The sequence below is a fragment of the Sus scrofa genome, chromosome 1, assembly GCF_054392235.1.
Source record: "Sus scrofa isolate SSC_HxYL_T2T_F1_AM1 chromosome 1, Sscrofa_HxYL_maternal_Yorkshire_Landrace_v2.0, whole genome shotgun sequence".
Taxonomy (NCBI): Eukaryota; Metazoa; Chordata; class Mammalia; order Artiodactyla; family Suidae; genus Sus; species Sus scrofa.
The window spans coordinates 261194220-261220585 of NC_139383.1; the positions used below are offsets into that span (position 1 = coordinate 261194220).

Sequence of the window (26366 nt, forward strand, 5' to 3'; positions counted from 1 at the left end):
GTCTTACTGCAATCTGACCCAAGAGCAATGTGATAGGTCGACTGTGGTCCTGGAAGAGCAGAGCAGACGCCAATCCATCTACATTTCATTAATCTTAATAGCATAAGATGCTGTGTGTCCCAGATAGGTTTGAAAGGAGGAAATCAGCTGAGGGTGAGAGGGTGCCCGGCCAGTGTGTACATCCTAGATGTGAACTAAAATGGGAAAGCACGACTCCTGGGCCGAGAAAGGTTTCAGGAGCCATGCAGGCACACGAGGCTCTCCTCCATCCACCCGCTCCACGTCCACCATACGTCCCGTCCCTTTGCATCCATCTGCAGAAGGCTCTCCTTCTTCCCCCTCATGCTTCAGGCCACATCACTTCATACGCGGACCACAGCAACGGCCCCCCACCCGCTCCCGAGTGGTCTCATCTTCTCTAGTGTCTCCCTCTAAAGCCCATCCTTCTTGAGTTTGCCAGAATGGTCCTCAACAACTCAGTCACTTTTCTGCCCAAAAACATCCATCAGAGGATGACATGCAGGTTTCCGGGCCTGGCGTCAAGGATTCTGCACAATCTAAATAGCCCAACCCGACCCTCCTTCTCTCTCCCTGGGCTCCAGGCAAACACGTTCTCCAGCCACGATGCTCACCCAAAATAGACAGCAGGTCCCACCCCCATGGCTTTGCCTGTGTCTCTCCTTTGCCTGGGTGCCCTGTTCCTACATCCCCATTCCTGTCCCCACCTGCAACAAGCCAACCCCCATGGCCACTTTCGAGTGACAACCATCATCACTACACTTCCTGCTGGTGGCACACTGACCTGTTCATCTACGCTTCTTGATCATCTGACATTCTGGAGCTCAATAAACATAAACGTGATGTGGATTAAGGAGAATCCTCAGTTCCCACAATGGTCTTCCAACAATCCACTCTGCGGAAGCCTGATCTTCCTGGTCCATCTCCACTGGGAATCCTCTCTAGCCAGCGGCCACCTGCGTGCAGAACCCTGGTACTGCCGTCTCCCCTTCCTGAGCTCCTATCTGTTCTAAAGCAAACCAGAACACTGCTGTTTGGGAAACCATACCACACTGTGGCTTGTCCTTTGGCTAATCAAAACGCTCTGCCATCTACGAAATACTCTCAAGTTCTGGATTTTTATATATGGGTTAAGAAATAACCAAAATAGCGTTCCTGCTGTTGTGCAGTGGGTTAAGGATCTGATGTTGTCTCAGAGGCTAGGGTCACTGCTCAGGCATGGGTTTGATCTCTGGCCCCTTGTAGTGGGTTAAGGATCCAGCATTGCTGCAACTGCAGCATAGATCAGAGCCTGGATTTGATCCCTGGTTCAGGGACTTCAGTGTGCTGCAGGTGAGGTCGAAACAAACAAACAAAAACCAAAAATAAGTGTGGTGATGATTTCTAACCTTAAGTGCAGGTGTTTACATTTGTTGCAATTAAATGTCATTGTATTTATTTTAAAAACATTTTTTTTAATCAAAGTACAGTGGATTTACAGTCTTGAAATGTCATCTTATTTAAATTGGCCCATGGTGTGTCCTTTTAAGAACATTGTGAGGCCCAGGTTATTATTCCATTTATCAATTACTGAACTTAGTTTTACAACATATGGGAAATCTGATAAGCAGGAAGGGATGGTGTCCAGTTGGAGCTGTAGCCACTGGCCTCCGCCACAGCCACAGCCACACGGGATCCGAGCTGCATCTGCAACCTACATCTGCTCACAGCAACACCAGATCTTAACCACTGAGCGAGGCCAGGGATCAAACCTGCATCCTCATGGAGGCTAATCAGGTTCGCTAACCGCTGAGCCACGATGGGAAGGCCCCTTTAGCTCTCCGGTACTAAGGCGCCCATGTGATGGTGGCCTCAACCCCATTAGGAATACGCACAATTGTACCACAGGTGGGCCACGTCCTGGGACTCTTAGAGCCAAAAATGCTGGGTTGGAAACCCAGCTCTATTTCATTTCTAGCAACATGACTGTGACCTTAGGCAGCACCCACCCAAGTCTCAGCTTTTTCATCTGAAAAATGGGGTACTCTTCTCTGCTCTGTCCACCTTGCTAAGTCACTGCATTAGTAAAAAAGCAAGAAAGCAAATGTGCACTCGCTGTCAACTGTGGTGTCCTACACACACAAAGGAATTATGACCACTTTCACCCAAACCTTACTTCTCTCACTTGCCTGTGGGAATAATAAGGTGTGCTTTTTGCCAAACGCTTATTTAACAAAAATTGCAGTACAGGAAGTCTGTGATCTAGTAGCCCCATTTAAAGAAATGCTGAAGCTAGTCCGGTTTGGGGGTTTCTGGTAAACCCATGTTGGTCCCTGGAGATCAACTCCTTCCTTTCCAAGTTCTTAAACACCCCTTGTTTAAACGGCTCTCAGGACTCTACCTGTTCTCATCAGTGGGCTTCCTGGCCAGCAATTCCCAGAAGGTACCTGCCTCAAGGCATTTTTCAGCTGTTTCTAGGAAGTGCTAACTTGATGGTTAATTACTCCTTCCAACCCCCACCACCACAACTTGAGAGCTTGGTAGTTTTCTGTAAGCCTAAGTAGGATATTAGCTCTCTATTACACACACACACACATACACACAGAGGGAGTGGCCCAGGGGTCTCTGTCCCCACTACTAAGTCATTATAAACAAATATAAACTATTTATATTTATATCAGGATGCTATAAACACAAATATCTGAAATCACCAAATCAAGTCACCTTGAAATTTCATCATGGTCAAGAAATAACATCTCAGCCATTAACAAGATCTGGTGATTCAAAACTGGAATCTCCTGAGGCAAAGACCCTGAAGAAGTATCCATAGCCTGCTGGATTTAAGGTCCAGCTTATAAATCCCACCTCGCAGTTGAAGAGGGCTTCTCTGTTTGCAAAGGCTCCATGACCACCCCACTTTGCAGAGAAGGCACGTGAGCCACAGAGAGGTGACAGACGGGACTGAGGTCATATTGCTCACCAGCGGCAGAGCTAGAATCGGGTCCAGGCCTTTCCAATTCGCAAGACAGAATTCTTTCCACCTCAACCACTGCTTCTCTAGTCAGCTCATTCATTTCTTCAACACCAAACGCACATGACATGCCCAGCAAACAAGAAATATTTCTTAAGCCCAATGCAACACTCGGCTGCTGAGAGCCTACTTCATGCATGGCCTGGGCTGCAGCTGGGCTACAAGGCCACAGGGTCCAACACAAACAGATCTCCTGGTGGGACGGGGGGGAGGGGGCAACTTGTCTGGAGGGCAGGAAAGTTGCTGCAGAAGGAAAAGTACTTAATTTGCTCACACACTAACACAGAAGCCAGGACACTGGATGTGGGGGACACCAACAGTCTGGGCAGCTCCTGGAAATTCAGTTCTGGTTAAAAACAAAACAAAACAAAACAAAACAAACCAGAGCACATGGTATTAATTTCCCACTTGCCTGGCTAACACTCTCTTAGAAATCAGAGGCAGCAACAAAAACAGCTGCCCTTAATTCTCATCAATGGGGAAATGAGAACACTCTTAGAAGACTGTCCTCTCGGTGTATGAAGAGGCAGTGTGGACTGTCCCCACGGATGACCCGGTTTTCTCTCCACCACGTGCTACCCGAGGTCTGGGCGGGCAGGTTGCAGGCTTCGCGGTTCCAGCACAGAGCACTGCCACGCCGGCTTCAAACGACCGAGACATCAATCATAACCACCCAGACGTTGTGTTGCATTAACGATTGATCAGACTCGGTTCCAGGCTGATCAGCTGTCTTCAGGTCGAATTGTACTTGTACCTCAGCAAAGAGTCAAAGCTCTCATTTGCTTCTGCGGTGAGAATGAAATGGCCCCCGTGGCTACGATCCTATGAACCTGCTTTCAATCGGTGTGGTGCACCTAACATCTAAGGACCTGGGTGTCTGTCTCCCTAAAGCTCCTCCCAAGCGCGCCGAACACATGCGACTCAGTGGTGAGTCGGAGGGAGGATTTTCTGTGAGCCTGCCTAGGAAATGAGTTCTCTGTTCCACACACCCACACCCGCACTGAATGAAGCAAAGTGAGTCATGTAACCTCTCACCGCGCTCTCTGCACAACTGCGACCACTGGAAGTCCTAAGGAATGGGATCGGGGGCAGGAGACTGCCCTGAATGACCTCCAAGGCAGGTGCTTCCCACCCCAGTGGCCTCCATGTTACATCAAAAGAGAAGCAAGGACACGGGGACTTAAAAGGTCCCAGGCGGCAGTACCTATGGTTTCAACTTTCGTGTTGATCTTTTCAACCGTGGCACGTGTAAACACGGCTGCAAGCTCTTTGTCCTTTTTCCCTTGCATCGGGAAGAGCGTGGCACTGCTTCAGCCAGACAGAATAAGGCATTAGTGATCTGCTGTGGTTTCCAAGGTAAGCGACAATTCTCTTGGGATGTTTGCTCTGTGGGAAGAGCCAGCCACCAGGTAAAAAGCCCAACTGTGCTAAGGCTGCCATGCTGAAGAGGCCGTGAGCCGATGCTCCTGTCAACTGTCCCAGCTGAGGCCAGCCTCCTGCCATCCCTTGCCAAGGTGCCAGGCATGTGAGACCAGCCAACCTGGCCCCTCCACACCAGCTAATCTGGCAATTAAGTTCTCCTGAGTGATCCTGGTTGACACCACAAGAAACAGAGGAAAATCAGCTGAGATTCCTGACCAATCCCACCTCAATTCTTGACCAGCAGAACCCATGAACTATGATAAATGGTTGTTGTTCGAAGCCACTAAACACTGGGGGAATTTGTTACACAATAGATGACCAAAACGAAAGCCATACATGTCCACAGACATAACCTGCGTGCAAGGCATGTGCACATGCATAGAAGACTTAGTACGTAAAAAGTTATTCATAATTTTAAAATATGTTTCCTGGGACTCCCCACACTGTGATGCTAACTTAGGTATCATCTGCTTGGAGACAAGGAATGCGAATAATAAATATATTAATCCTTTTTTTAAAAAACAGGATAGGTAATTCCATTGTGGCTCAGCAGCAACAAACCCAACTAGTATCCATGAGGATGTGCGTTCGATCCCTGGACTCGCTCAGTGGGTTAAGGATCTGGCATTGCCACAAGCTGCAGCATAGGTCACAGGTGCTGCTCGGATCCAGTGTGCCACAGCTGTGGTGTAAGCCAGCAGCCGCGGCTTCAATGTGACCCCTAGCCCGAGAACTTACATATGCTGCAGGTGTGACTTAAAGTATATATATAATTTTTTAAAAGGTTTTTGAGATGACAAGGGAAAACTGAACAAGAACTTGGTACTGGATGACATTAAGGAATCATCATTCATTTTGTTGAGTGTGATAATGGGACTGTGGATGTATAGCCAAAAAGACAGCCATTTAGAGATTAACAGGTTAAATGATAAGTTGTCTGGGAGCTGCTTTAAAACACTCCAAGAGTTCCCATCATGGCTCAGTGGTTAACGAATCCGACTAGGAACCATGAGGTTTCGGGTTCGATCCCTGGCCTTGCTCAGTGGGTTAAGGATCCAGCATTGCCGTGACCTGTGGTGTGAGTCACAGATGCAGCTTGGATCCTGCACTGCTGTGGCTCTGGCATAGGCCGGTGGCTACAGCTCCAATTCGACCCCTAGCCTGGGAACCTCCATATGCCGTGGGAGCAGACCAAGAAATGGCAAAAAGACAAAAAAAAAAAAAAAAAAGAAAGAAAGAAATGAGTGTTGTATACATGACAGTTTCCTCATACTGTTGTCTTAACTTGTGCATCTGAAATTTTCTGTAACAGAAACTTAACAAAAACTTCACAAACTGCCAAGTTGCTGAGGGCTGGAGGGTGTCAGCACGGTCTGGCCTGAGCCCTGCCTTTGAGAAGCCAAGCCACAGGGTGGGAAGAGGAGCCTTTGTCCACAGTGAAGGCTGCAGAAGACGCCTCCAAGCCAGTAACAACAACTACAACACCATCCGGGAAACACACCTCCATCTGGAATCAGTTCATACCCAGCTATGGACCTTGGTTAGGTCCCACTTCATCCCCACCCCCAGCCCTTGGTGCAGCGTCTAAAGGGGCTGCACTGCTGATCTTTGTGCCCAACTTCGCAGGCACAGATTACACACTTTTACAGCAAGGAAGAATGGGCAGCAATGGAAGCGAACTTTCAAAGTTCTGGACAGCAAAGTTGACATTCTATCTAATTTCCAGGGAACAATGATTTAATCCCTTAAGACGTTTCTGAGGGATATGGGGAGTCTTAATCTTTTGTGTGTGTGTGTGTCTGTCTGTCTGTCTGTCTTTTTAGGGCCCCACTCAGAGCATATGGAGGTTCCCAGGATAGAGGCTGAATCGGAGCTGCAGCTGCCAGCCAACACCACACCCACAGCCATGCCAGATCCGAGCCGCATCTGAGACCTACACCACAGCTCATGGCAATGCCGGATCCTTAACCCACCGAGCAAGGCCAGGGACTGAACCTGTGTCCACATGGGTACTAGTCAGATTTGTTTCTGCTGAGCCACGACAGGAACGCCCGGAGTCTTAATCTTGAACTGAAGCCCCAGCTCCTGCGGCCCAGCAGTGTCCAACTCTCTGATATGGAACGTGACAAGCTCCTTGGTGGGCATCCAAGAAGGCACAGTGACCATGGCTCCGTGCAGAACCCTACTCGGCATCCATGTTATCAAATAAGAACAGGAGAATGATCCAGTGTGTTCAAGTGCATTTTACAGATGGGAAAAAAAGAGGCCAGAGGCAGGCTGAGTTGCCAGGCAGCCAACGCAAAGCTGGGAATAGGATACCGGCTTTCTGACCCTGAGACTGATATGGTTTCCTCTCTTAGGACTATCTTGAGCCGAATGTATTATAAATGTTACCTGAACAGGAAAGAAAAAGACCAGCCTAGCATTTCTGCTATGGAAAGGTTAAGAACCAAATAAGGAGTACCAAAAAATCTCAGTGTTAAAAACTCCTTGACTATAAAAAGTGCTTGGTTTGGGCAAATATTTTTGGCTTTTTCAAATGGCGGATCAGAAAAGAAAAAAAAGGAAGAGAGAAAAGAAAAAAACCATAGGAGAAAGGAAAAAGAAAATGAAACAAATTTGTGCCTGGCTAAACAGCGGCATGCAATTAAAATGATGGATGCCTTTGTGCCAGAGGTTGAGTTTGAAACAAGCTGCTGGAAGAAGGGCAGCCCTGAAAATAAATTGCCAAATTACTTTTTGCAGCCAGATTGCAGATTCCCCCTCCGTGTAAGTCTGAAAGCAAATAACTCCACATAAATAAATATGCAACGAATTCCCAGGAAACCTGGCCAAGAAACATGAACAGAAAGAACTAATTTTGGGTGGACGACTGCCTCCACCCATCCTGCAACTTAGGAAGGGGACTACATTTGCACAGGAAGGCAGGACACTGCCACCTTGCATACCTTCCTAAATTACCGGGTCCTGTGATGACTGTTCCCTGTTCTCTGTGGCGCTCTTTGCAGCTCTGAAAGTTCTATGTGTTGCAACACGTCCCAAGATGCAGTGGCTAAAGACCTGGACTCTGGGAATCAATGTGACGGGGCTCTGAGTCCCAGTTCTGTTACTCAGCTCAGGCCGAGGCTGATGTCAGGAAGTGTCTTACTTGGCAGGGATGTTTGGGAATTACATAAAATAAAATGACAGATTTCACAGGCCTCAGCCCCAGGGTGCACTCAAAGGGCAGGTCCATGGATGCAGGTGGCTTCGTTCTATGTAGCGAGTTGTTCCCAGAAGATGAGTTTTATGGAAGGGAAGTGACGAGACTGTTATGGGATGAATTGTGTGGACCCCATATTCTGACATACCAACCACCACCCCCGACGCCTCCAAATGTTGCTGTGATTGGAGACAGAGGTAAATAAACAGGTAATTAAGTCAAAATGCGTTGATTGGAGTGGGCCTATCCTATCTGACTGGTGTCCCTACAAAGAGAGGGTTTAGGTCACACACGCAGACATAAAGGACGCACAGGGAAAAGACCCCCTGAAGACAGAGGGAGAAGGGGCAGCAAAAGGGCAGCCATCTGTAAGCCAACATCAGAGCAAACTGGCTCTGCCGGCACCTTGACCTTGGACTTCCAGCCTCCAGAGCTCTGAGAAGATACGTTCCTGTCACTGAAGCCCCCTAGACTGTGGTACTAGGACAGGGAGGAACGCAGTTTCAAGTGAGAAGTGGCTATGAAGCTGGGCTCCACCACTGCAGCTGGCATGACCCCCTAACTAAGCCCCTTACCTTTCCAAGCCTGTTTCCAGCCTATAAAATGGACATGACATAGCGCCCACCCCACCAAGCGTGGGTGAGGGTGGCATGAAGACATACGCAGAGGGACCATTGCAGCATGGTCCCTGCTGTGCTCAGGACCTTGAATTGAGCTCTGGGAACTTCCTACCACATTCCTCTGGGGAACCAGAGCCTTTGCAGGGTAGCAGCCCACAGACATCCTGCCTGGTGCTCCCCAGGCCTGGAATTGACGGTGAGACATGTCCCCAACAGCTGGGACACTTCTTGAGCCAGAGCACAGTCTGGGGTCCCAAACTCCTCAGGTCCCACTTCTGGCTGGGATTCCATAAGGATGGACAATGAACACAGCTAGCAAACTAGCCTGCTTTTCAGTACTTTTAGTGGTCACACCAAAATTCTATGGTCCAGAATTTCAGGGCTTAATGTCCTGGGCTCTGGAAGATGTTCAAAAAAGTCAACGAGTGGAAAGAGCACTTAAAACTATTAACCTTGCCTAAGGTGAGCTTGGCTGGTAGGGCCAGAAAACTGTAACTGAGGCACCACCATCCAGGCACCTGATGGAGGGGTTTACATGTAAAGTCGTCGTTACAGGTAGCCTTTGATTTTTCCTTCTTCTCTCTCCCTCTCTCTTTTTTTTCTTTTGGTGAGTCAGTAGTCTTAAAAAAAGTCTCCTGCAAGAAGGAGGCAGAGAATGACACGTTCAGAAGAAGAGAAGGAGGGTGTGTGGCCTGCAGCCCCTCCATAGGTTTGGATGTGTAAGGACAGCGCTGTCAAGGCTATTTCCCTGAGGTTCCTGGTTTGTGGTCCGTGTGTGCTGGGGTGAGAAGAATCCTGACGGCGGGTTCACCTCACAGAAAGCGAGCCTTTCCTTACCCATTAGCGAAGCGGGAAAATGTCTCCATCATATACACCCCTTTTGAAAAGCAACAGCTGACTACCATGCAAGGTTAAAAAAGCATTAACGAGGACTGCGGAATGTGGAAGCAGAAGACACAGCTAGGCAATGATTTACAGCACTGAACACCGAGGTACAGGTATAGGAACGCCCCGTCGTCTTGAGCTGCTCTAGATTGGCCAGCAGCCAACCTCAGCTTCCTCCAGTTCAAGCAGAACTAGTTCTCCTGGGAAGGCTTCACACACAAGAGAAGCCCAGAGCCCCAGGACGTCAAATCCACGTCCAAGGGTATTCCTACGAGACTGCCTCTGATCCAGGCATTGAACCCCAACCTCCACACCTTGGCAGAGACCTAGGGAATGTGAGAGGAGGAGGAACACCGGTATGGGGTGACACAAGTGCCACTGCATGCCAGGCACCTGGAGGGGTTCCAGCCAGACAGGGCACACAAGCGAATGGGGACAGTCACCATACAGACCCTGTCAAGTGCTGCTCCACGGGAATTCACCTTGTGCTATCAGACCTTCCAGTTTTTAAAAGAAAGCCTTCAATGTGAAATGTGGGAATTTTTTTTTTTTTCTTTTTAGGGCCACACCCATGACATATGGAAGTTCCCAGGCTAGGGGTCGAATTGGAGCTGCAGCTGCAGCTGCACAGCCAAGGCAGATCTGAGTCATATCCACAACCTACACCACTGCTTGTGGCAATGCCGGATCCTGAACCCACTGATCAAGGCCAGAGATGGAACCCACATCCTCATGGATACTAATTGGGTTTTTAACCTGCTGAGCCACAACGGGAACTCAGAAATGTGGGAATTTTTTAAAGCCCTATTTAGCCCTCTTAGTTTACTTTTTAATCTGTGTGACACACACAGACAAAATGGTACAGGTCATATGCGTACAATTCAAGGCATTACAGAGGTGAACCACAGCTGCACAACCACCACCCAGGTCAAAAAACAGAAAAAGAATGTGTGTATATATATGTATGACTGGGTCACTGCGCTGTACAGCAGAAACTGACAGAACACTGTAAATCAACCACAATAAAAAAATTTTTTAAATAGAACATTCCAGCCTCCCAGAAGTCCCTGAGTGCCTCTTTCCAACTTCCACCTCTTCGTTCCTTCCTTCCTCCCTCCCTCCTTCCCAACCCCGCCAAAGAGATGGCAGATTGGCTGTGCTCGCCTCGAAGTTCTATATAGAAATGGGATCACACAGCGTGTACTCTTTTGCAGCCACATGGGGAAGTGGGGCCACTGTCCCTCCCACCCACAGACCTTGCTTGCTGAACAAAGGCACAAAGGTGGCCCTTCACAGCCCAATGTGGAAGGGAAATGAGGCCCAAGTGAATGGGCCTTTGTGGATTCACTCAGGGCTGAGAAAGACGAGGAATGACAGAGGGAGGAGTCAGAGATAAGAAGCACCGGGTGTGGGTGGAGTGGGAGGGTCAAAGTCACGGAAGGGGACGGGCCATTCCTGGAGCAAAAGGACAGCAAAAGCGCAGGGGACAAAAGGACAGGGGAGGTGGCAGGTGCCAAGGGGAGGACGCCAAAGTTCACAGCCACCAACACACGGCAGAAAGGAAGCAGGCCTGGAGAGCCCACAGCGGGGCGGCTGGGACAACCCCAGGGCCCAAGGAGACCAAGGAGGCCAGATTCCTGAAAGAGTGGGAATCAACAAATGATTACCCAGTGAGCTCTTTCTTTTAAAACTCTTTTTCAGGGTCAATTTTAACAAATGCAAAGTAAACAATAGTATAGTAAACACCTGTCACTGTGCTTAAACAATGATCAACATTCTGTGTCATCTTTTTCTCTACTCCTTCCTCCCCCTGGCCCTCCATTAATTTTTCCACACTTCTTTTGTTGTCTAGATGGTGGTAAATTTATTCACATCTAAATGTGAAAATCTGAGCCATTCGATTTTTTTTTTTTTCAATTTTATGGCCGCACCTATGACATATGGAAGTTCCCAGGCCAGGGACTGAATGCAAGTTACAGCTACAGCAAGACCAGATCCTTTGACCCACTGCACTGGGCTGGGGATCAAACCTGCGCCTCAGCGGCAACGCAAGCCGCTGTTTGGATTCTTAACCTAGTGCGTCACAGCAGGAACTCAATGAGCCATTCCATTTTGACAGGTGTAAACAGCTGTGTAAGCCACACCCCTATTCCATTCAGCCATTCCTATCTCTCAAAAAGTTCCTGGGTGCCCCCTCTTGGTCAACCACTGGCCATCCCCACTCCCTCAGAAGCAACAGCTATTCTGAATTTTCCTCCCCAGATTAGTTTTGCCGGTTCAGAACCACACAGAAATGGAATCATCCAGAGGGTACTCTTTCACGTAAAGCTTATTTCACTAAGCGTAATGCCTGTGAATACAGGAAGATGAATTTTAAAATTCACTTTGGGCCAAGCTATATGTTTTCATCACCTTTCCCATGCCATCTTATGTGGATAAAACTATAAAGCTTTGAGATAAACATCTGAGATAAAAATAACTCTCACTGGGATTCAGAGCCATGATTTTCAACGAATTACTCAAGCCCTGCTTTCTTCCCTGGGTCCCTGGCACCAGATACCAGTTTCTGCATCTAAAATGTGCAGCAACAACCACCCCAGAGCTCTGACCTGTCTCTAGCCCTGGTTGGTCCTCCTTAGGGGAGAAAACTGAGTAAAAAGGGTAAAAGTGGTAGCGTTCTCTGCAAATGCAAAAGACCCATCTTCTCACTAAATGGGCAGTTTCTTGAGGAAAAAGATGCATGTGTGACTCAGTGTGGCAGCTGGCCCCTGGCGTGGTTCTGTGCCTATAGCACACCCTCAATAAAGGCTTGTGTTTCTTGTTACTCACTCTTCCTTGGAGATGTCAAGGCCACCCAGGTTTGGGAGACAAAAGAGCAGCAGCACAAAAGCTCAGGCTGCCTTGTCTCATGTGTACAATGGTGAGAGGAACCCTCGTACCAGTGCTGGGGGCGCTGTGTAGGCTGTGAAAGCCTGGCAAAGAACAAGCTTCTTCAGGTTGAAGGCCAGCAGATCCTGCTGTTCTCTGTCTTGGTCAGTAGCTGACCCCACAGGTGTGCATTGCATTCGAACCCTTAGCAGGCTCCTCTCCAGGTGTCTGACCTGCTGGGCCCTCATGCTGACCTCGACTAGAACACAACCAGGAGAGAATCCAGGCTTTAGGCACCTTAAAGCTTATACAATTTGGAGGTCCTCCTAAAGAAATAAAATGCAAAAAAAAAAAATCTTACACTTGCAAACATAGTACCGAGGCCCCTCCCCACTGCTGCTCCACCGCCAGGTCCTCAACCTCCCTAATGTGTTGCCATGCACAAAATGGGGGGTGTTTTGGGAGAGGGCACATCTTGGCTCCCCATCAATTCCATTCCTAAATCCAGCCACCAAATCCACTGGATTCCGCATCTTCAAATTCCACTGCATCTGCCCTCTGTCCATGCCCAGACCTGCAATTCAGCGAACAGCCCTCAGTCTGGCTGTCCACCTTCAACCACCGCAGAGTCAAACTCCAAGCATGCAGGGCTCTTAGCCCCCCCTTCCCATCTCCCCTGCTTCAGCACCATATGAGCTGTATTTTCCAGACACATCTTCCTCATGCCTCCCTCGGGGAGGCTGATCACACTGTGTCCTCCACCTGGACTGCCAGTCCTCCATCCAATGTCAGAAACAATCCAGCAGCCACCTCCCCGAAGTCATGCCGGATGGAAATCCACCTCTCTCTCCAGGGAACCCCCATACAGCTTCAGTGGTCTGGCTCTGATGGTGCCCTCGTCATTCTGCCAGGTATGAAGCGATCCGAGACGCAAAATGAGGTGGCAGAGCTCCCAAGAGTCAAAAGAACAAATACACCTTTCTGGGCTCAGCCAGGTCCTCAGCCAGATGGGGACGATGGCACTGCTGAGCGGGGAGGGCATGATGAGGATTCAGTGAGATGAAGACTGCGAATGCACTTGAGGACCCAAGGTTCTCGGGAGGATCTTGGAGCCTGTGGCCAACCTTGGCCCTATTATGAGCCATAAATTCCCAGGAATGGGCCTTCCCACTCTACAGCACCTGCTCCTCTGGCTGCAAAGATAACATTTCTCCTCTGTGGCAAGATCCAGAGTGCCCTGAGCTTTTCTTCAAATGTAAGACATGGTAGAGTACAAAGATTAATAATGTGTTTTGCCACAATTTAAAAAAAAAAAAAAGAGCATACAGAACATGATCACATTTTTGCTGAAGGAAACGTTTTTATCCATGCTTAGCAAAAATGCGGTATGAATACACACCAAAATGTTCGTGGTGAGCTCTTCCCAGAGGTATTACATGATTTTTACTTTGTGCTTTAATGGATAATTCTTAAAAATTCTAAAATAAACAATGCTCTTACATTTGTTTTTTAAAAAAAGGGCAGAACTGGTATGATAGGATAATGTCTCCTTTTTATAAAACCAGTATTTTTCTCATTATTTTTCCCTTTTGTTCTTCCTATTCAAGCAGCTAGGGTATTCTGTTCTCATTGCCTTGGGAAATTTATGTTATAATCAAAAACAGAAAATTAAGATCAAAAAACAAAGATGAAGACCATGGACGCTGGAGAAACACCTCCTGGGTCCACCTTATTCTGCCGAAGGGGTTATTTAACTGTTTTGCGTCCATTTCCTCATCCATACAGCAGCGCAGTGGTTACCCTGTAAAGTTTTTGAGAGAATTACCACATGTATACATGAAGTGCTCAGAACTAAGCCTGGCACATAGTAAGCACCACTTTTCTAAGAAATCTTTTAACTGGGATCCCCTCTTCCTTCCAGTTCTTGAGACTCATTCCTCAACATTTCTGTGATCCTGGAATATCAGCTGGCTTCCCCTACTTAGACAACCATCCTCCACTGGAGCTCTGACACCTGCAGGCGCGCTAACAAAACTGGCCACTCCAATTAAGCCAAGGATTTAACTGCAGAATCCACCCCCTAGTTCTCTTCTGCAGTCCCTTTCTGCTCCTGGAGCTGCATCATATGTTGTCCTGCTGCTGCGCATTCTTTCTGTCTTGAAGTTTTGTTTTTTGTCCCTCAAACGCAACTTCATAGGTTGAGCTTATAGTGCCACAGTCTCTAAAGATCAAGGTCAACAGCAGACAGACACCAGCAGGATGTGGAGGGGCCAAGAGCACTTAATGTGCTATGTGTGCTCTAGCACATTGCTTAATCTCTCTGTGCCTCCATCACCTTATCTGTATAGTGAGGATGTTACTAGGCACGATCCAACTCATGGGGTTGTGAGGAGTCAATGAGTTATACCAAGTACTTAAATCATAAGGTAAATGGTGAATATACTTTGAAAACTCTGCTATGTGAAAGCCAGACACAAATGGCTACACGTTCTGTATGATTCCATTTACATGAAATATCTAGACTTGGCAGATCCACAGAGAGAGGAAACAGTGGTTGCCAGAGGGCTGGGAAGAGGGGAGAATGAAGGATGACTGCTCCACGGGTCTGGGGTCACGAAAATGCTCTGGAGCCAGACAGTGATGATGACTGCCTAACAGGGAAAGTATCAAAAGGCTAAACTTTTTTGTTATTCGTATTTCACTGCAATGAAAAGGAAAATTTTTGCAAGACAAAAAGTCAATTACTGTTGTGTAGGACTCAAATTACTACATAAATAACCACTATGTCATCACATGACATGTACTAGGTCTCACACACGGCAAAAGCCCTGCCAGCTCCCGAGCAGGAGAGGGAATATTACAGAAGAGAAGCAGGAGGGGTGGGGTGCAGGTTTGGGACAAGCTTCACAAACATGGTTGCATCTGAGATGGGTCCTGAGAGACAACTAGACCCTTATGAAGAATCAGCCACGAAGAAAGGGAATACACGCAAAGCTATACAGGCGAGAAATGAAGTGTGAGGAGTGGGAGGTGTGGCTGCCCAAGAACCACCAGGAAGAAGTGAACTTAGAGCCGGAAAAGGGTTTTAGGTCTAAGTCCTATCACTTACGAGCTGGGGGATGCTGGGCAAAAACCTTACTGCCATAAACTTAGAATGTCGACAATTCTCTCAAAGAGGTGCTACAAGGATTTCATAAAGCCGCAAGAGGTGAAAACTCCATCTCGGCTTAAACCACAATGCAAACATAAAGGACATGCCCCTGCAGGACACTGGCTCTCAAAGTGGGCTGCACATGGCATCACGTTCTGATGACCAGCCCGCCCCCATGCCCTGCGATCCTAGTGGTAGAGGTTGGGGGTGCGACGGGTACAGCCAGGAAGTAAAGCAATGATGTAGCAATGGCTGGAACACACACCCAGCCCACCTAGGGGAGCCAGACAATGTAGATGCCTGGGATTATGAGTAAGGTGGGCAGTTCTTTAACCTTGACATCAGTAGCACTCTGTCCCTGGGCTACCAAGGCAAGGTTAGGGACCAGAAGATGTGCAGTGCAATTGAAGATCAATTCCACAGCCGACCCCAAGACGAGCTCCTCAGAAGCAGGGCCCACATTTTTAATCATTTCAAATTCCTCGCACGGGGCCTCATACACCCGAGAAGATCTTTATGTTTTTGTATTTTGATCTCATGTTTTGCTGGTTGTAACGAATCAATGACATAGCTGGAATAAAACAGGTCTTGTCAGTAAACAGACTGAACTGTACGGAGCTCTCGGGAAAATTCATCTATGTGGAAGCGCTCATCCCCTGAAGTGAGTTAATAAGATAAATGACATGTTACAGTCATCCAAGTACATGCAATTCTTCTTTTGCTTTCAGGAGATGGCACGTAATTTTTGCATTTTTCTTCGGGAACCTCTTTAATGAAGAGGAACTATCCACCACAGCTTTGAGAACAAAGCTAAATGCTTCCGGACTTCAAAGCAAGATAAATCCTAGGTAGATACTGGAGTGTCCTGAACAAACACTTCCGACCTTGGCTTCCCTGCTCTCCCATGAAAACATCCCACATCCAGACCCCCTCTTCTCAGCTTTCTCCCTCAAATACGCCTGGGACCTGCCACTGCCAGCCTGTGGCTGGCACCTGGGGCCAGTTCCAAGCCAGCCTGGGCCCCTCCCTGGACTCTGACCGGCCACTCTCGCTGCCACCCATTTGGCACGGATGCCACCCAATACAGATTGCAACTCACGGGGCGGGTGGCTTGGGCCTCGAGTCTCAGGCCCCAGCAAACAGGAGCAATAAAAGGACTGCAGCCAGAGAAATGCTGCGGAATGGGTGGCCAGCGTGCACTACAGGTTAATAACTAATCCTTGGGAGCTTTTGCGGTTTATCGGGCTTTCCTGGGTGAGGCCCATGGCCAATCTCACGCAAGCACCGGGGCCAGCAATGCTTCTTCTGGACCGGGGAGAGCCAGGGCTCACTTTCTGAAGGAGGAAGGGGGGCCTCAGAGAGGCATAGAGGCCTGCTGCTGTCACTGGCCACTGAGAGCAGGAGCCGGGAGGGCTGCATAGAGGAAACTGCACTTATTACATGCTAATTACTGCTCATTGGCCAAGGTGAGCAGCAGCTGGCTGCTCCAAGGCAGACAGGAAAGACCTGCCATCCCAGGACAAGGCTTTGGACTGTGTGGCGTTCAAGTGCTGCTTTAGGGGCTCCTTGAGTAGTTCCCGCTGCTCTACTGTCTCCCTGTGTCCCTTCTCTCTGCAGCGTCCCCTGACTTTACTCCCTAAAATGTCTGCTGGCACCTCCAGCCAGGAGATGGGTGGAAAGAGCTCCCTGGAGGCCTCCCAAAGAAAGCAAAGGAACCCACACAAGAGTGAGCAAGAGAACAAAAGAATCTCACGGTCAAGAGAGACATTCAAAACTGAAGTCACAGAGCTGACAAACTGAAGGAAAAGACACTCCTTTAATCAAATCTACTGAAAACTTTCCAAAGATGAGGAATCTGAACCTTTCCAAAGGGGCAGCATCCGGAGTTGCCTGTGGCTCAGTGGGTTAAAGATCCAGCATTGTCGCTGCAGTGGCTTGGGTCGCCACTGTGGCCCAGGTTCCATCCTTGGCCTGGGAACCTCCACATGCTGCGGGTGCAGCCAAAAAAAACAACAGACAACAAAGAAGTGACAACATCCAATGAGATAGGAGGATGACTGGGCTCACTGGCAGGGGCTGAACAAGGAGCAGAAATGTTGGAAGCATTATTTCAAGCCTCTCGGTGCTTTTGCACCTGCCACGAGGAAAGCCGTTCCCTACTTGCCCTCAGAACCCAAAGCCTTCTCTGATATGTTCTGCTCGTCCATCTCCCCCTCTCAGTCCTCCTACCTAAGACCTTCCTTTATGCTTATTTAAAAAACTACAATGTGGTGCACCTCACACTGGTCAGAATGGCCATCGTTAATATGCCTACAATAACATAGGCTGGAGAGGGTGTGGAGAAGAGGGAACCCTCCTGCCCTGTAGGTGGGAATGTAAACTGGAACAGCAAGGAGGTTCCACAGAAAACTAAAAATAGAACTACCATATGATCCAGCAATCCCACTCCTAGGCTTATATCCGGACAAAGCTACAATTCAAAAAGATACATGCACACATATGTTCACAGTGGCACTATTCACAATAGCCAAGATAGGGAAACCACCTAAATGTCCATCGACAGATGAATGGATTAAGAAGATGTGGTACATACACATAATGAAATACTACTCAGCCATAAAAAAGAATGAAAGGCCACTGGCAATAACCAGAGATTCTCATACTAAGTGAAATAAGTCATAAAGAGAAAGACAAATACCATATCACTTATATGTGGAATCTAAAATATGGCACAGATGAACCTATCTACAGAACAGAAATAGACTCATAGACATGGCAAACAAACTTGAAGTTGCCAAGGGGGAAGGGGAGGGAGTGGGATGGACTGGGAGTTTGGGGTGAGCAGAAGCAAACTATTACATTTAGAATGGATAAGCAATGAGGTCCTGGGTCACTCTGCTGTAAAGGGGAAACTGACAGAACATCTGTAAGTCAACTATACTTTTAAAGCAAAAAAAAAAAAAAAAAAAACACCTCCCAGGCCCCTTTTACACCAGGTATGATGATTTGTCTCCATTCAAGCTTCTCAAGGGCAAGGAACCTGTCTTACTGTTCATTCTGTGCTTTAAATAATGCCTGTGCCAACTGTACTTCAGGGTAACCAAATATTGAGGAGGCCACCGAGGAAATCCAGAGTGGGAACCTACACAGGACAGATGACTCAGCTTCTTCAACAAATAAATGGGGAAAAAGAGAGGGAGGAAGGGAAAACTCTAGACTAAGAGCTTTAGGCAAATGGTGGAGCAGGGGAAAAAAAGATGATGTTGGTCAAAGGACACAAACTTTCAGGTAAGTTTCTGGGCGTCTGTGGAGCATGATGCCTACAGTCAAGAATGGGGTACAGTATACTTGAAATCTGCTAAGCTACACACACCAAGACGCGGTGACTGGTGAGGTGACGGATATGTTAATTAGCTCCCCGGGGAATAACCATTTCACAATACTTACGTGTGTCAAGTCACTATGCTTTATACCTCAAATATATACGGCACCATCTTTCTCAATTGCGCTTTGCCTCGATAAAGCAAGGAAAATAACATTTAAAAGAAATTTTAAAGAGCTTCAGATAGACTATCAACCAAATATAATAAAAGGACCTTGCTGTGACAACCAAATAAGAAAATTGAAACACTGATGATACATACTCGAGGCTAAAAAAACAACTGCTAATTATTTTTTAGGCGCTTTAATAATACTGTGAGTATTTTTTAAAACACTGTGCTTCACTTTTTGATAACTGGGGTTTTGTTTTGGAATTTGTTTTAAAAGAACTGGGAAGGAACAGAGGTGAGGAAACAGATGAAAAGGGGGGCGTATTAATAAGTGATGAAGCTCAACAATGGGTGCTTGGATTTACTATGTTCATCATATGCATATTTGGGGTTCTCTCTGCTTGACTGCATTTAAAGTTTCAATAATAAAAACTGGGGGGAAAGTGGGCAGAATTGAACGAATACCATAGATCCTGCAACTGCTCACCAAAAGCCACCAGACTTCAACTCATTCACAGCAGAACAGAAGACAAAATGTTAATTCCTACTTAGTGAGCAAGGCCTGGGAAGAGGACTTTCAGACACAAGTTCTCTCTTGTTCCACTGAGGTCCCTCAGAAGAGGAAGTGGGTATGGGAGGCAACCTCATAAAGGCCAACAGCCAATGGGCTGAACACAATGAGGAAAATACAACGCAACTAAAAACAGGCAAAAAAAAAAAAAAAAAATCATAGAACAAAGCACTCCAGGAGGAAATATGTTGATGGCTCATAAACACAGGCAAAGATATTCAACCCCATTGACAACTGGGGAAAAGTGGAGACCACAACTCACTCTCGTGAGACTGGTAAAATAAAACACAAAAACTGCCTGAAGCCAAGGGCTGAAGAATGGATTCACAGATGCTTTTATTTGCTGCTGAGAGTCTGGAAAACAATTTCCCATGATCTTAAAAGGCCCTGCCCGCCACCCTCCCAGCCACTGATACGTACCCGGGAGAAATGCCTGCTTGCATATGTGCACCAGGAGACCAATTCCAGAAAGTTCAAAGCGGTATTTTTTTTCTAACAGCTCCAAACTGAAAACATCCCAAATGTCCACGGACAAAGGATAAATATATTCCAGTATATTCATGCAGAGCAGCAAGAACTACAGTCACCTCATCAATATGGATGAACCCCAGACACAGTATTGAGTGAAAAATCCATTTACTATCAGGCTCACAAACATGCAAGGCTAACAATATATCATTTAGGGAAACACACACAAGGCAAACCCATCAAAAAAGGGATGAGGGATAAACTTCAGGAGAGGGGGAGGGGCGGGGGTGGGGGAGAGATTAACAGCATTGATGATGCTCCTTGTTCTTAACTGAGTGGTGGGTACACAGATGTTCCCAGTATTATTTTTCTTTAAAAGTAGTCAGGTTACAGACACTCTTCTGTATTTATATTTCATCATTAAAAGATTTAAAGAATGGACTGGACAGCGGACTTGCCAACTCGAGCAACTCAGACAAAAAATGTAAGTGAAGGAGTTCCCACTGTGGTACAGCAGGTTAAAGATCCTGTGCTGTCTCTGTGGTGGTGTGGTTACGATCCCAGCACAGTGGGCAGGCTCTGAGGTCAGTGCCACTGACGAACGAGCAGGGCTAAGTTAGGAAGGCCTGGATGTGCAGAAAAATCCATAACTCGGATGAATGGACCAACAAAATGTAGCATACCCATGCGCTGGAATATTATTCAGCCTTCAAAAGGAAGCAAATTCTGATCCACACTGCACATGGATGGACCTTGGAAGACATTGCACAAAGTGGAAAAAGCCGGACACAAAAGGACAAATACTGTATGATTCCACTTAGCGGAGGTACCTGGAGTGGTCAAATTCACAGAGACAGAACGCAGACCAGAGGTTACCAGGGGCTACGGGGAAGGAGGCATGGGGAGTTCATGGTTAATGGGCACAGTTTTAGTTTGGGATGATGAAAAAGTTCGGAAGATGGAGAGTGGTGATGGCTGCACAGCAATGTGAATGCACTTAATGCCCCTGAACTGTACACTTAACAACTGTTAAAAGGGAAACATTTATGTTACTTACATTTTATCACAGTGACAAGAAAAGCAGTAATTCAAGGAAGTGCAACTAAGCCAGGGAGCTGTCAGGGTAAAGGGGGGCACCATGAGGCCCACCTCAACACCCCCCCCCACCCCCGCAAGCAAACTCCAGATACGACACAGATGACACTGAGTCACGAAACAGGCATGGAGGAGACATCAGAGCGGAGGGCAGATGCTGCAGGCCCCCTGGGAGCCAGGCAACTGCATCCTTCCAGCTGGGCCGGCTCCCTGGGCAATTCCACCCCTGGGACCGGGCTCTGTGCTGGGAAACAAAGAATGATGATCCCACGGGTGGCAAAGGGCCCTGGGGACATCAGTCTCCAGTTCTCAACCTCAAGAAGGAAACGCTGGGCACTCCGCCCACTAGGACTTGGGAGGAAAAGAACCTGCAGAAAATGCTGAGAAATGGTAGACAGAACCCAAGTGCCAGCGATGCTGAAAAGCAAAGAAGCTCAGGGAAGACAGGGTAGTTCATGGCATGAAATTTGGACCTGTCAAATTGCAGGGGACTCTCACCTTGCCTGAGAGTTCCAGGGAGCACACGTTTCCAACAGCAAGGCCAGGTGTGCACCACAGGTGCTGGGGGAAGAGCACTGGCAGATGAGTCAGGAAACCTAGGTTCAATCCTGGCTCCGCCACACTTACCAGCTGGATGACCCAGGACCAACTGCTCCCTGAGACCATGTGTAAAGGCGATGACAACACCTTCTCAGATGGCAGCAATTAAGAGAAATAACACAGATTCTTCAAGCCTGGGGGTTAGGGTTGCCTAAAAGATAAGTGCTTTAGCTATCAACCTCCAACCCCACGAGACAGGTAGAGACAGGTAATACATTATACCACACACACACACACACACACACACACGCAGAATGAGGGGCGAATTTAAGCAATCCAGAATAAGCCTAAAAGGGCACTAAGCTGGGTGAGAAGTATGTCCGGAAGGCTTGAATGAGAGAAAAAAAAAAGTTTTTAAAGAAAGGATAAAAATGATACACACCATGCTTATAAACATGTATACAAAAGCACAGAGATTGAAGGCAGCAGTGAAACCAACCAGTTGCTATGCAGCAGGATGGAAATATGTAAAATGCTTTTCTTTGCGATAATTTTAGTGTTGTTCTATTAACAAACACTTCTTAAAAATATAGCCCGCTTCCAACCTCAAAGTGTTGAAGAATTATGGGCCTCAAACCAGAATGCACTCTGGGCAAAACCATACTCACTCACCCAGTATGACTACAGGTGTAAATTCCATCTCGGGAAATCCTAAGTGGCCTGGAAAGGACACGCTTCTGAGGTTCAGGTCTCCCACGCACCTCCGGCTTCTGGGGCTGGCTCAGAACCGCCCCTGCCCCCATGCCCATTTCTGAGGGCAGAGGACCTTCTCAGACACAAACCTCCTCCCGGCAGAGTGTCTGAGCTCAAAACCAGACGTCTGCCTTTGCTTTGTGACACAGACAAGTTTCTTTTTATTTATTCATTTATCTTCTCTTTTCAGGGCCACACCCGAAGCATATGGAGGTTCCCAGGCTAGGGCTCTAATGGGAGCTATAGCCGCCAGCCTATGCTACAGCCACAGCCACGCAGGATCCGAGGCACATGTGCAACCTACACCACAGCTCACGGCAACGCCAGATCCTTAACCCGCTGATCGAGGCCAGGGATCGAACCTGCAACCTCATGGTTCCTAGTCGGATTCGTTAACCACTGCGCCACGACGGGAACTCCACCACAGGCAAGCTTCTTAACCCATCTGCCTAGCCCTGATGCTCCCCCTTACAAACCAGGGATAACAATAGTAACCACCAGCAGAGGTTCTGTGAGGATTCAACAAAACAGTCACTTAAGCACTTTACATGGGACCAGCACACAGTAACCCCTGGCTCTTAGTTGCCTGAGACCTTCCTCTGTGCTTCAAGGATTCCTCACTCACTCCTACAAGATACAGGGACACAGGGGAGCTCATAATCCACGCCACCCCCACCCCCAAGGAACCCCAAGTGGGGTTTTCTAGCTCCCACCCTCCAAGCATTTGCACCTGCTGTTTCCTCTGCCCCGGTTTCTTCTGACCAAAGCTAACAGCTGAGCTCCTAAGCAAGCCTTGGGACAACTCGATGTCACTGTGGGCATCCAGCCTTCTCCAAGTCCACTCTATAGTTCAACTGCTCAGCCCTGCACCACCTCACTCAGGGTTACAGGTTACCTTTCTACATTGACCTCCCCTGCCAGACGGGAACCCTCACCCCTTCTGGCCCCCTCCCAATGCTTCACGCAGAGTAAGTGCTCAATAAAACGTCGCGGACTGAAGAAGACTCACCAGGGGCAAACAAAAACATTGTGGAAAACAGAAATAAACCAGAAATTAGAACCTAGTGGGACTAATGAGGCTCATCTAGCTGTAGAGAGAAGCCAGAGAGGCTGCAGAAGGGGATCAGGGGGACTAAGGTACCCCTGGGATGTTGCAAGGTCCTGCCCACCTCTGCCAGATCCTCCTGGCCTGGGAGCAGAGCCTTGAAGCCCTCAGATGAAAGAGGAGTCTGTGGCCACATCAACAAGACCTTTAACCTACCAGAAAGTGGAGGCGACTGCCTGGGAGGGGCTCCAAGGATGGGGAGCCTACTTCTTACCCAGGCAGCAGGTGGCACACGGCTCAGACGGTCACAGGGGTCTATCCCAGCTAAGGGTCCCAGAGTCTGTAAAGAGGTAGGGGACAAGTCCCACCCTAAAGACACACAAACTTGGGGTCTAGGTCCCTATTCAACTGCGCTGAAGAGGTGGAGAAAGAAAAGAGACTTTACTTTCATCAACCCCTATAAATGTATCACTTTAAATGCATATTCATATCTACAAACAAAGAGAAAAGTACAGATGGACACACACACCACGGTTTTAACAGTGGTTATCTCTGATGAGATTTTAGATGTTTTTAACTTCCCTTGCTTCTCTGTATTTTCTAATCTTTCTGTTGCCAACATGTTCTCCTGCGAAATGAAAGTGGGGGAGGAAAGCACATGCCAACTTGAAAAAAAAAAAAACCCACCAAGATGAATCAGCACCTGACCCTGCCCGCAGGCAGTTGCCATGGCCGGAGGAGGAAACGCAAGTGCAAAGGACTGGGTTCCTGCAGAAGAAAACACGCCAGGCAGCATGGAGGAGGCTGGGGACAGGAGTTAGGCAGTGGAGAAGGATGCGACACGTGTTTTGAGGACAAATTGTGGGCGGAGGATTTTCTGTGGTGATGGAGTGGATTTTTTTCCTGAGTCCCTATGGGAGAATTTAAAGGAAAGCTCGCCCTCCCTGCACTCCCCCCGCCCCCCACTACCCCGCCTTTTGCTATTTCAGAATTAAACAGACCTGTGCCTTCATCCACCAGAGCGTACTGGGGACAGAATTCAATGAGATTATGCACGTGAAAGTGCTTAGCAAGTTAATATTTGCTCAGTCCTAGACCAGCGCAGGGTCAAGTTACTGGCATTGGAGAAGTGGGCAGGCACCCCCGCCCTGCATATTAACACCGACAATCCAGCAAGTGGGGAACCAGGGTTAGAGATGGCACCTTCATCCCACTTGGCAAGAAGGTTCACCATCCACCTCTCTGGCCTACCCCTACCCCCCCCCCCCCACTTCCCCAGCAGCCCTTCTTTAAAATAAAGGTATTGTGTTTTAAAACCAATGACCCACACAGGTATCCACGTTTTCCCATGGTGGCATTCACAGTCTGGGAGGGGCTGAGAGCAGGGTAAGCGCCCCCAGGGCCACCTTGAGCCAACACCTCCCCTCAGGAGCAAGAAAAAGCAAGCCATCCAGAGGCCTGGGATAAGGCAGGGTGTCCATGGCAGCCAGAGCTCTGAGAAAGGGTGAAGCGAGGAGCTGCCTTCTATTTCCTGGGGTCTTACAAGGGTGAAGCGAGGAGCTGCCTTCTATTTCCTGGGGTCTTACACGGCTTCCCATTTCTTCCCACAGCTGAGGGTAAAGACAGCCCTCGCCTCCAAGCTAGACCCCACTACTCACTCCATCAGCCCTGCACAGGGACAGAGCTGACACTCCTCCCCTTCTCCCTGACAGCCAGGTCACCCCTCCGTGGGGTTACTGCAACAGCTTAACTGGTCTCAATTCCTCTTCCAGCCCAGGAGCCAGGCGGGAATAATGAAAATGGGCTCCCTGGAGTTCCCATCATGGAGCAGCGGAAACGAATCTGACTAGTATCCATGAGGATGCGGGTTCCATCCCTGGCCTTGCTTGGTGGATCAGCGATCTGGCATTGCCATGAGCAGTGGCATAGGTCACAGATGTGGCTCGGATCTCATATTGCTGTGGCTGTGGTGTGGGTTGGCAGCTATAGTTCTGATTGGACCCCTAGCCTGGGAACCTCCATATACTGTGGATGCAGCCCTGAAAAAAAGAAAAGAAAGGAGTTCCCCTCGTGGCTCGGGGTTAACGAATCCGACTAGGAACCATGAGGTTGCAGGTTCGATCCCTGGCCTCACTCAGTGGCTTAAGGATCCAGTGGCTGTGGTGTAGGTTGCAGACGCGGCTCGGATACTGCATTGCTGTGGCTCTGGTGTAGGCTGGCGGCTACAGCTCCGATTTGACCCCTAGCCTGGGAACCTCCATATAGCGCGGGTGAGGCCCTAGAAAAGACAAGAAAAAAAGACAAAAAAAAAAAATAATAAGAAAATGGGCTTCCTCAAGCTCAGGTGTGATGGTGTCAACTCCCATCTCAGAGACAGCTAGCATCCATCCCCCTGCCCTCCCCCTACTGCCTAGAGCTGTTTTTTAATGCATAGTGTGGCTGCCCTCTGTTTTCACAGTTCCAGGGCCAGTGTTTTTCAAAGAGTGTGAAGGGACCACTATCTCAGAATCACCTGAGGTACCTGTTCAAAGTCCAGCTTCCTGAACTACTGGCTCAGAAATTCTGGGGGTGGGCTCTGGGAAGCTTAACCAGAGAAAGGAAAATCCCAGGTGAACTCCATGTACATGGAAGTGAGGGAACCGTTTTGCTGGTGTTTCCTACAGTTTGGGCAAATGCATCCTACTTCCAACTGCTACCAACACATCCCGCCCCTTTCCATGAGCCTGTGCGAGGACTGGGGGCCACCCTGCTGCGGACCCTGCGCTCATCTCCAAAGGCTGGACCAAAGCAGCCCAGGCCAACTCCTCAGAGTGACTAAGGGATTCGCTTTCTATCCGCAGGCCCCCATTTCCCATGTATACAACAGGTGGATACATACTGTCAAGGGGCCTTTCTGACTCCAAGATAAGGCATATGATCTTTATGTTGTGCCATGTGTGTTCTGTTAAATCATAGGTTCCAGTCGTCAAATTCCAGGAACCTGTATTTTTTCATTTATGGGGAGTGGGAGAGTGAAGGAGTGGAGTATTTTTTTCTCATCCCAAGTAAAACTTTTAAAAAGCATCTCTGGAGTTCCTGTCGTGGCTCAGCGGAAACGAATCTGATTGGTATCTATGAGGACGCAGGTTCGATCCCTGGCCTCGCTCAGTGAGTTAAGGATCCAGTGTTGCCATGAGCTGTGGGGTAGGTTGCAGAAGAGGCTTGGATCTGGTGTTGCTGTGGCAGTG

General features: G+C 48.3%; 1 protein-coding gene and 1 long non-coding RNA gene across 6 annotated transcripts in view; both read right to left on the reverse strand.

Annotated features, from left to right (window-relative positions):
- Positions 1-26366, reverse strand: part of EPB41L4B (erythrocyte membrane protein band 4.1 like 4B) — a 142278-nt gene that overhangs the window by 111271 nt on the left and 4641 nt on the right. The window lies entirely within an intron of this gene.
- Positions 448-9771, reverse strand: LOC146407143 (uncharacterized). The gene is made up of 2 exons (XR_014825723.1): positions 6446-9771; positions 448-1769 (listed from the first exon to the last, which is right to left on the reverse strand). It is a non-coding gene; the product is annotated as an uncharacterized LOC146407143 (long non-coding RNA).